Here is an 11,469-nt window from a genome sequence, read left to right on the forward strand (position 1 = left end):
TAGCACTAGCAAGGATGCAATATAAGAGCAAACCAAAGAAATAAAAGTGTACAGTATTAATCCTTCGTTAGAAAACCTGCCCAGACATCTAAATTTTAATTCTATGATACATGTCCTACAATATCCTTCCAGTAAAGAAGAGAATTTCAATGCTAGTGCGTGCAAAACTACCACCGTGAAATCGGGGTTACTTTAGCCAGAAGCTAAAATGAATTTGAATCACTTACTAGCTACATTTTATTAATAAAATATGGCCTCCCAGTAATTCAAATCAAGCCTTGTCCAATACGTAATGTGATTTTAAGGCAGCTGAAGAATTAAATAGAAACAAATCTATTAAAATACATCAAGTATCCATCAAGAAACATACAGTGTTTTAATGCATAGTAGACAACTGTACATGCTCACTTGACCATCTTTGGTCAATCTGTATGTCAGTGTTCCCAAGCATATGTCTGTCCTTGCTTTAAGGAAAGGCTGGCTCCAACAGAGCCCTTTGGAAGGGCCACTCATGGCACCAGGAACTGCTGAGTGTCTTCAGGGATGGAAAAATTGCTGAGCTGGCAAACAAGATCCAGCCTGAAGGCTGGAGCTCATGCAGAGGCTAAGAGGAAGCACAGAGGATGAGTCTGGCAGCAAGACCACAAAAACAGAGTAAAAAGCTTCTCTGGAGCTGAGGGTAAATGATCAAATTTTGCTGCTGTTCAGTAACAAGTTAATCGAACTGAAACACAAAAGTAAGTTGCAGTCTACAGGGATGAAATGGGCAGCACATTAACGTACTATTTCTGTTCTGTTTCTTCATTGCTTTAACTTTTTTTGAAAGTTAATAGTCTTTTATTCCAAAATAGAAATGTAAGAAAGTTATTTTTTAATCTAAACCCTTTTGGTCCTTTTGGGGAATTTCTCTAAGAGAAAGTTTAAGCAATTCTGTTCTGCAGCAGTGGCTGAATCACTTTCATAGTTTCTGTGTGCAAAGGTACAGACCAAGACAACAGCTGCAGTAATGTGCTCACCAACAGATTTAAAAAAAAAAAATCATGCTCCTTATGAAATGATGACAATGAAGATAGAGACTATCACAATGTTTCTGTAGGTAATGTGATGCTCAGGTAAAATGACAATTTCATCTTAATATCACAGAACAAGGAGACAGAATAAAAATCAACTTACTCCTCCCACTCTTCTATTGCTTCCATCTCACTGATATTATTTCTGGATGGCTAAAATATGATTTGTAATGTTTTCCTGCTCTCCATACTGGAAATAACAGTCTTACACTTTCACTGCCCTACAAATATATGTTTTGTAACTATCACTCTGGCATAAAAGCTACAATATTAGTCCCTCTAAAACCTTACTAACTGATTTCAGCTTCTAGAACAGACATACGTCTGCAAGGTTTTTATGCCTTTGATGTTTTTTTTTAGCTTGATAACCTCACTTACTTTGATACTGATTTCCATTGATTTCCTTCTTATCCTTTTCTAATAACTTCATCATGTTCAATGAAGTTGCCAAGCCTGCTTCCTGACTATTGTTTTTGTCCACAGTAAAATTCACTTTTATCCATCCATTTTTCTGCTGTATTTTCTCATCATCTTCCCAACTAGCACAATACTATTTTTACCTGTGTTTCCTTTCTGTGCGCAAACAGAAATAATCTAGAATTCCGTTTAACAACAAAGACATAAATAAAACACATAAAGAAAGCCACTTGCTGCTGTGTACGTCCTGGTTGTCGATTTCAGTCTGCCTTTATATCTCATCACTAAAAATTCCTTCTTTTTCTCTCTGGCTCCCTGCCACTTCTTGTTAGAGAATTAAGGAAAATCCTGTCTACTTTTTCTCACCTTTTGAAGAAGGGTTTTTACTTTGAACTCCTGACCTATGCAGAGAAAAATCTCCATCTGCTTCTTTCTTTCTTTTCAAATTTTCAGGAATATTCTACTCCAAGTCATCTCCAATTAAGTAGTATAGCTGAGTATCTTTTGGTATTCAACATTGCACCTTCTCTATGGAAATAAAGAAACTTTTATAATCTTGATAATTAAAATTTATCACATTAACAACCTAAATAATTACCATGACATAATTCTCCAATTGTCTAGTTTACTGTTTTACTGTAACAAAACTACTCTGACCACTTGTTCCTTTTGTAAAGGTTAGATTAGGTTATTATTTCCGCCTTGATGAGTTGTGGGAAGTACTATTAATTGCCACCACATCACCATTGTTCTGTTAGGTGCAGTACAGGGAAAGACTGAGCCTGCTTGTACTCTACTCTTGTTCTTAGAATAATTTATCTCCAATAAAATGGCTGTATTTTCACTCAAATTAAACGTTCTCCCTGAATGACTTTTGCCATTGAAATATCCTTGCTTCCAAATTTATAGTTGGGTGTAAACATACATAAATAGCTTTATTCAATCCAGTTAAATGTCTTCATTTCTTGATTGGCCTTTAGGCTTATGCCTTAGATTACAACATCAAGCATGGCTGTAATAAAGAGAAATTCCCCTGAATTTTGCTAAAGACACTGATTTGGCATTGATGATAATTGGGGTAAAAGTGAAATTTAAGAAGTAAATAATTTTACTCTCTTTAAAAAAAACTAATGAACAGAGAAGTACACAATCTTAGCTATTAGAATAGTGCTGCTAAAGTGGAGATGTTGAGAACCTATAGGAGATGGAGATAAAACTTTCTGCAACAGTAGTACAAATCAAAAACAGAAAGAAAAATAAGCAACAGGATAAATAATGCATACTAAGATCTACCTTTTTTTTCCATTTGTTTGAGCTTAATATTTTATATACCTTCACTATAACATCTCAGGACAACTACTATAGTAATACCTCATCTGAAACTAAATCAAGTGTAATTTGAAATTCCACAAACTTCCAATTTTTCCTAATAGATTAAGAGCCAAGGAGAGACACAATTTTAAGTTACACAACTGAAAAAGAGAGGGAGAGAAATCATATTCAACAATCTCTCAGGTAAGCGCTGTTAAGAGAGGCAGTAATTGCAGAGCAGGTAAGTGGTTCCCTCTGCTGGGAAAGATGAAGGTTCTAAACCTAAAAATAAAATAAAATTTGTCAAAGTAGAGCTAAGTTTCTATAATGGTTTTCCTCAGAGAACAAGAAATACATGCTGTGCACAAAGATAATAGGTACAAGGTTATACCTTGGACACACAGAATAAAAATAGCTTTAGGTACAGTTACAATAGCTGAGTTACAAATTTTAAATGATTAATTTTAAAATGTTTTGTGAAGTTTTTCTTATTCTACTCTGACTAATGGACTTTCTAATTAAAACCTACTTTTTATTAAAAAAAAATGAAAAGAAGGACTTAATAGAGAAAATAGGTAGCATAGATGTGAGTCTATTAACAGCAACCTGAACTGAAAAAAAATAAATCAACTCAGCTTAAAAAAAGATTTTGAACCTGTCAGAAATCTGTCCTAGAGATCTGTCCTACTACTTTTATTTTGGTGAAGTCGGGCAGCATTTATGACCGTTGTTTCAATTTAAGATTAAATCTAAGTTTCAATCTAAGAGTCTTATTTTTCTATAGGTTCCATTATATGAAAAACTAATTATCACTCTATGATGTTAAAAACCTATTTACTTCTAAGTATATGGAGTTTCCTCTGCAGTTTAAAGTATACTTCTGGGCCAGTACTGAACCTTGGGGACGACATTGGTGACAGGCCTCCAACTAGGCCCTGTGCCACTGATTACGACCCACTGGGACCTGCTGTTCATCCAGTTCCCAATTTCAATTTTTTTAGGGTTGTGTGAACATCATACACTTTCATGTCCCTGAAGGCTTAGAGATATTTGGTTGCACCTCTGATCTCCACATTCCCAATTAGCCAGTGTTGTTGTGGTTACCTTGTGATATCTCCCATCAAAATCAGGTCTTGAATTTAATTCCATGGAAGTGTTCCAGGCATTGCTTTTTTCCCCAGACAAATGTTTCTAGTTTCTATTAATTTTTTGCTCTTTAAACTGCAGAAACAATGGATGAACAATTATAAGCATTTTATAGAAACAGTAAAGACCTAAAGCAAACCTAAATTATTTTCATATGAACATTGTGACATTACAATTTTCCTTTGTACTATATTTTTTTTAAATTTTGCCAGAGAGCATAAACACCTCTGTTATTCTGGTACTGGCTGTTTTTTAAATCTCATCCACTACAGCAGTAAAATCATTTAAAATCAGATCTGTTGAGTGGAAAATGTGTTGTGGATTTTTTTTTTAACGTAAAACCCAGAGTATGAAAAATTGAAAGAAAAGCTTGAAATGACTGCTTACCACAAAAATGCTTCCTATCTTGGTTCACTGGTCCTCTGCTGTCTCCAGGCCCACTTTGAGTCCCTTTGAGGTTTTGGGCTTGTAGATTGCAGTGAATTTCTGAAGTTATGCTTGTTTGTCACATAGGTTGGTTTCTTTTCTCAGTTATAAAGAATGTGATTACTTTTAGAGAGAAAAAAAAGAAACCTTTTACAGTATTTGAGTTCAACAACCCATTACAGAGCGAAGGGATCAGAGCTTTTTTGCTTTGGTGAATGTTACTACATTCTCATGTTATATAGCAAGTGCATCAACTGGTGAACACCTCTGGTGAAGACTGAATGGAATAAAGACGGATATGCTGAGGACGTAAAACGCAGAAATAAATTTATTCCCTTTATATTAGAAGGGTCAGAGTTTTTAAGAAAATAGCAAGCTGATCTAAAGTCCTGAGTCAGTGTCCACTCATTCCAGCGCTGCCCTGCTATTTATGTTCATATAAACTAACTTGAAAAAAATCAGGATCCAAAATCATCCTGTGCCAAAAATTAATTCAATATGCAACTTAATTAAGAAATAGTTGCATAAAAGGATTTGAAACAGAAAATACGCAAGATGAAAACAAAAGTTCTATTATTTTATGTGCGGATTTGGGGTACTAGGAACCAAGTTTATGAGAGGTTAAAAAAACACAGAAAACTCTTTCAGGTATGGATTACTGGTTCAGAAACACGCCTTTGAAAACTCCAAATCCCGTGGTATGATTAATTATTCTGTAGTTCACCATTAAGTGTTTTTAGCTGCTTTAACATACACAGAAGATTGCTGCCTTCTCTACTGAGCACTGCAAGAAGATGAAGATTATGAAAAGTTTCTGAATACATAATTCTTGAAATACTTGAAGTTAGCAACCATTGCTTTTACTATGCTACTTGGATTTCTGGACCCAGATTAACCTTTTATATCCATTACTCCATGACATTAGATGTCTCCCTCCTTGACATTATAAATCTAGAAGCAGCTCATCTCCCCTTTGCCTTTAATACCTGTAGTTTTATGAAGACGAATAGAATCATTAGGAGGGAATTTGTAATTTTCATTCACAGACTAGTATGGTTATCATGAAAGGTCTCCTCTACAAATAAGAAATTCTTTATAGCTCTTCCCTAAATTCCACAAATGTACAGAGTCGACTCTTCTACACAGTTCAATCCAAAGAGTACATCTTAAATTCACAGAAAATCCACAAATAATTTTTGGATTTTTTTTCTCAGCCTGAATCTTGGCCTAAGGACCTTTTTCCTTTAAAATGGTCTTAAGAAAATAGATTTTTCCATGGACTGGCATGGAACCAGACACAACTATTTCTGTAAAATGCTACTGGACCAGGAAATATTTATTTATTTATAACGAAGTAGAATAATTGTTCTGGAATCTACAACAATTATCTTGTCAATTGCATTTATTTGATTATTTTTAAAAATGCAAGTAAATCCGTCTTATAAAGGGTAAAAGTTCTTGTCAAATATGAATAAAACAAGAAAATCAGTGGAACTGAATAGTACTTGAAGTGAGGCATGTATGGAAGTTCACATTGCTTGGCTTGTATCAAAATGAGGAAAAAAAATCTCATTACGGTGATTATCATGTAATGTAAAACTATCATTAATTGATGGGATACAACTTTGAGTATGTATGGAATACCATACATATGGTATGTACTTGCACCATATGGTGCAAGTATTTATCAGTGTTTTGAACGTACCATGAAGACTGCTAATTAGAAAAAGAAGGTTGTTAGGTACAATAAATTTAAAATAAATACTTGATTCTAACCTCTAACAATTACACTCAGAAATCGCAGTTACAAAGTCTTTAGTGATTATATTATCAGAAAAATTTCACGAGTCCTGAAAATATTCTCTGCTAGCTTCCTAATATTTACTGTTACTTTTATTTTAAAATATCTTGCACACCAAGAAACATACAAGATTCCCTGTAAAACCTGAATAAATGATCTTTTCACAAGGCCCACTCCATTAGCCATGCATTCTACAGTGTTGCAAGAATTGATCCACTATACAGAACTAATATAAATGGCTATTTAACAGAAAGAAGATACTTAGAAAGATTTGTAATAGAACTGGCAATGAACCTCTTTTGTTGAATAGAAGCCAGATAATTCTCTTAGATTTTAATATAAGGTGCAGATTACAACAGTAATTGCATATGTGGCATGGCAGGGATCCCACGTACAATCCTATTATTACCTTGACAATAAGTCATTAGCAGTTCAAAGAGAATTCAAAAAATGACATTAAGCCAAAATATGAAAGCTACTTTAGAAACTGGAAAAAGGAAGACACATATACTACAGCTAAAATAGAAATTAAAAAGCGATGGCTTAGGACAATAACATACTGTTATTGAAGGAAGTAAATCTTTCACTTCTTAAGGCAAGGAAGAGATTAAGAGGACCATGTGAGTATGAAGACTGACTAGGGCCCAGGAGAGGAGAAAAAAAAAAGTAAAATAAAAAGAAAGAAAAGAAACTAAACATGTGGTCATGCAAAATATTTAACTTTGAAACAATCTCTTAAGGAAATCAGAAGAAATTACATCATTTGAGACCTTTAATTAATACACTTTGATGAAAGCACTAGAAAATGCATTGCTTCTGCCCCCCTCCCCTCAAATGCAACTGGAAGCAAACTGACCTGCTTTTCTTTCTCCAGCAGCTATTATTTTGCACTGGTAAAATATCCCAAGGCCTAGTAATAATATCAGAAACTACTAGGCTGGAGAAATTAGCTGAAAAAAAAGAGAGAGAATAGTATATTACAAGAAAATGTTGCTAGCAGATTACCTTAGATACCTATTGCATCTATCAACAAGGTTTCAGGCAAAAATAAATCCTTCCAGTATTTCAGACAAACAGATTTGCTATTTCGGTAATTATCAGAAAGCAATAGAGACACTGAAAAGAGGGAGAATTCCTACAAAATACTGTTATTTTTGAGCTATTTTCAGCCTGAAGCTTAGAGGACTAAGCACAATGAATACACGCTGATTACTTATCTACATTTTGTATCGTTTTGTAAGTAAAGTCTCTATTGGCATATTGTAATGCAGGTTGTTCACCAAATCACAGAAATGAGTCAAAGGTGATTATTCTCACAAACTCCAAAGGATAAAATATACACATGAAGCAGAACTTAGCTTCTCAAGCCTCTCAAGTTGTACCTGCAATCAGCATACCACCAAGAAAACCAACGTAGAGCAGCAGGAACAGGTGTATTTAGCAGCAACATAGATTAATTGTTAAATAGAAAATTTTCATGAATGTTTTCCCAACTTAGCTGTCATCACTATCAATTACAGCAGCTGTTTACATAGAAAAGCGATAGCAGGAAAATATTTTTAGCTGCCTTAGTGGATACATCAATCAGAGACAGCAGAGCTCACACTATATGGTGTGTCAAGACCTCCTCGTGTACCAGCTTGCCTAATGTCAACTGTTGCCACACGATTGTTTGAGAACTATTGCCGTAGAAAAAAATGCTCTTCTCTTGTCAAAATTTCTTGATACCTTTTCTCTTTTAGCACTGATTTTCAATTACATCTCCTGCTCGTATTTCAGTAACATTGTTTTAGTTGAACCGCAACCAGTCACAGCATCAGTGTGATATGACTGCTAATTTCAGACCTGTTACAGTTCATTAGTTCTTCCCTATTCTAAATTGCCTTCATTTATGAAAAAGAATATTTCATATAATTTTATTTATCTTAAATGTTCTTATCTCCCCGAAAATATCATGGCAGTGTTGCCTGTTGTTGCAGAGGTGGCCTCTCTTTACTAAACTTCGGGTTGACAAGAGTTGTTCCTGATTTGTGAGGGTTGAGTATGCAAAAAAATTGTGATCCTCTGTTATGTGATATTATGTCCCAGGCAACAGTAATGAAGGCAGTTAAGAGATAAAAGAGGAATCTAGAATAAACTTACACTGATACTTGACATTTTTACATGATTTTTTTGTCACTTGGTTTGTTCTTTTATGATACTTCACTGTAATTGTCTAATTATTCCTGTACAGAGGTCCTCCTATCTTCTTTTCAATTGCCTCCACTAAAACTCAATTTCCATTTTGTGATCAATTTCTATTTTGACTTAATGTCTCTTTCAACGTTTAAAAATCACCTACAGTTCAGGAGGTATTTATAAAGCTCCATGTACAACAGTAAGGATTTTTCCCTGAGAAAGACCATCACTGACAGGAGATAAACTGAACTTATTTTTAAAGTCACACAGAACTGAGATCTTGGTCTTTTAAATAAGAGAGTTCTTTGCAAGTAAAGGAATAGGGCACAAGATTATGCGGTAACACCTACTGCATTTTAACTTAGATTAAGACAAGACATAGCAGGAGGTATTCAATTAAAAATATGTTATCAGCTGTGAAATTTTATTTTTTCTTAAATAGTAAGAGAGAAATCTCTGAAATCAATAACAATTTTCCAGGTCTCAAATTATATGATCATATCTGCATAGAGCAAAGAACGAAGAAGGGATTATATGACCATGAGAAATAGATATTCAGGACTATACATTTTCATAGACAACAACAGTATTTGAATGTGCTGAAGTTGGAGAATGATGAATTCCAGAATTCTGGACTTCTGAGCGGTAGTATGTATAAAGACTTTGAGACGTACTAGAAACATAGTTGGTTAAAAGTGAATTGATGCACAGGACGTGAAGCCAGAGAAAAGTATTAAGTAAAGCTTAATATTGCAAGATCAGATGACAGTATATCTTGTTAGATCAACATTTTGTGCCTGAATGTTGCTTGATGCATTTTTGCACTTGAGGATTAGTATCTAAGTAAAATGGGAGTGCTTTCCATTTGTGTCAAAAAATGGCACATAACAGCAACCTTATGCAAGATTTCTTCCCAGGAAGACATTCCTAATTATGGGATACTTCCTCTCACAATATCCATCTGGGCAAAACATAAACTTGGGGAGTAGATTTTGTAAACTCTCATTGTGTTAGTAATTAGTTAAATAGTTGATTAAGTAAATTAGTTGATATTACAGTGAATATTTGAGTTAGAATTTCATTGTTTGAAATTTAATTCTACTTTGCAAATCTCTTGAAATCACTAGTTTGCAAGTCATTTGAAAGAGAAACATTTACAAAAAACACCAAGTGTAAATGAGGAGTATTTTTTTAACTGGCCAACTACTAAGGAAAGTAAGAATGTTATCAGCAGGTAAAACCAGCAAATAAATATATTAGTGTAATAAAAACTATTTTTCATGTTAAAACTTTTGGTAGTAGGATTTAAAAACCATTGATATAAAATATTTTCAAGTTTTATGTTTCCCTTCAAATCTAAATCAATAATATTTTTTCTCTATTGTTATTGTTTTGCCCTAGTAAGGTTCTATGATAGCCTCAAGAGACTCAAAAAAGAATGTGCTCTCCTGCAGGTGATACAACTTGTTAGTCTCTTTTCTTCATAGAAGTTTTTTTCCTGCACAAAGTAAACCCCAAAGCTATTTCTAACCTCATTTAATCCTTTCAATACCTTGATAACCTGCCCTGCAGTATTTTATCTTTATCACAGTCATGAAAGAAAGTGCTTTGGTCTGCAACTTTTCATGGGAACAAAATTGCACCTCAGACTTGTGGTATAAGACATGACACTGTAATGTGTGAACCATGAATTATTGAAAAAGTAAAGGAATCCTGAAACAGAATCACTTTTCCAAAGGTAAAACTTCAGTCCAGGTTTGCAGGCTGGATACCCTAAACATCAAAGCCAGCCAAAACATGACCTACAGGGAGATGAGTCAGGATATCTCAGGTCACTTCCTGACAATCAAGATTTGTATTGAGTCCAAGTGTAACATGAATTTTTCACTGAGATAACAAAACATAATTGCACATCCATGCTCAACGCCTTTAAATAACTCTTCCTCTCTTACCCCCATCCAGCTATGGTCCAAGCTAATGATACAATAAGTGGAAAAAAGCTCCATCAAAAAATACTCCCCCTCTAAAAAAAGTACACAAAACTCCACATCCCTTCCTACCCTCACACCCACTGTGCGAAAGATCTCCTAGAGTTTTGACCCTACAGTTTTGAAATATTAAGATTAGTAGGTAAACTTAGAGTATTTAATAGACATATAATATATAGCCAAATCTAGAGGATTGAAGGATGCAGGTGGTCTATCCCCTCCTGAGCTGACTGAGAGGATCTGCTCCAGTCCCATTTCCAGGTCTCACCAGGAATGAAGCTGAACACTAATCTCTCATGGGCACACAAAAGGTCTGTGCAAATACAGCTGCTTACAAACAGATCAATAGACAGGAGAAAAGTATTGACACAGACACCCACTTAAAAAGAGACTGCATGAATAATCACTCAATCCTTTCTCAGAGCTCTTGGGGAAAAAACCCTTCCCAGATCCCATCAGTGTTTGACCCCCAGGTTCTCCATCTCTCTGGGGTCCTACTATCAGATCTAGTTTCCAGTTAGCCAGTTCCAAGACCCTTGGTCTCCCTGCTAACCATCACTCAGACTTCTCCTGGTTGCCAGATAGACTGCCTTGAATTTTGCTACTGAGTCACACATGCAGAATAGAGAGCACATTCAGACAGAGAATGGTTAAAAAGGGAGGTTAACCATGAAATGAGGGGTGATGATCAGTTGCAGGCTTGGTGAGACAAGCACAGTGACCAAGAGCCTGCTTACACATTCCCGGCCTCTTTTATGCCCCTTTCCCCTCATTGCTCTGCATTTGTTCCATCCCAGTTCACCCCTACCTCTTCACTTTGAAGCTTTCTTTTCTCTACTTAAACATCCAATAATAATTTCTGTGCAGTCTTCAAATCCTTCAAAGCCCTCTCCACCCCTCTCCAAGTTTCCCCTAGTATGTCCTGCCCACCTTTATGCAGTCATCCCCTTAGTTTGTGCAGCATTCCTCTGTGGAAGCACCACAGCAGGTTTTCCAACAGGGATAAAGGCTTAGCTGTTTGGGATAAAGACAGAGATCTATCAATCTTGCTAGTTTTAGTACTTGATTCAGAGAGGCTGAGATTCCCAACTCATTACTGCTTCTCTGATCACTGCTTTCTCCTTGTGTCTAT

General features: G+C 35.2%; 1 long non-coding RNA gene across 1 annotated transcript; it reads right to left on the bottom strand.

The window, feature by feature from the left end:
• Nucleotides 1-445: 445 nt before the first annotated feature.
• On the bottom strand, nt 446-11,246 carry LOC108492940. The gene is made up of 6 exons (XR_001873282.1): nt 11,146-11,246; nt 7,028-7,121; nt 4,332-4,493; nt 3,903-4,019; nt 1,854-2,015; nt 446-604 (listed from the first exon to the last, which is right to left on the bottom strand). It is a non-coding gene; the product is annotated as an uncharacterized LOC108492940 (long non-coding RNA).
• Nucleotides 11,247-11,469: the final 223 nt, after the last annotated feature.

The sequence above is a fragment of the Lepidothrix coronata genome, unplaced genomic scaffold, assembly GCF_001604755.1.
Source record: "Lepidothrix coronata isolate B3197 unplaced genomic scaffold, Lepidothrix_coronata-1.0 Scaffold13, whole genome shotgun sequence".
NCBI lineage: Eukaryota > Metazoa > Chordata > Aves > Passeriformes > Pipridae > Lepidothrix > Lepidothrix coronata.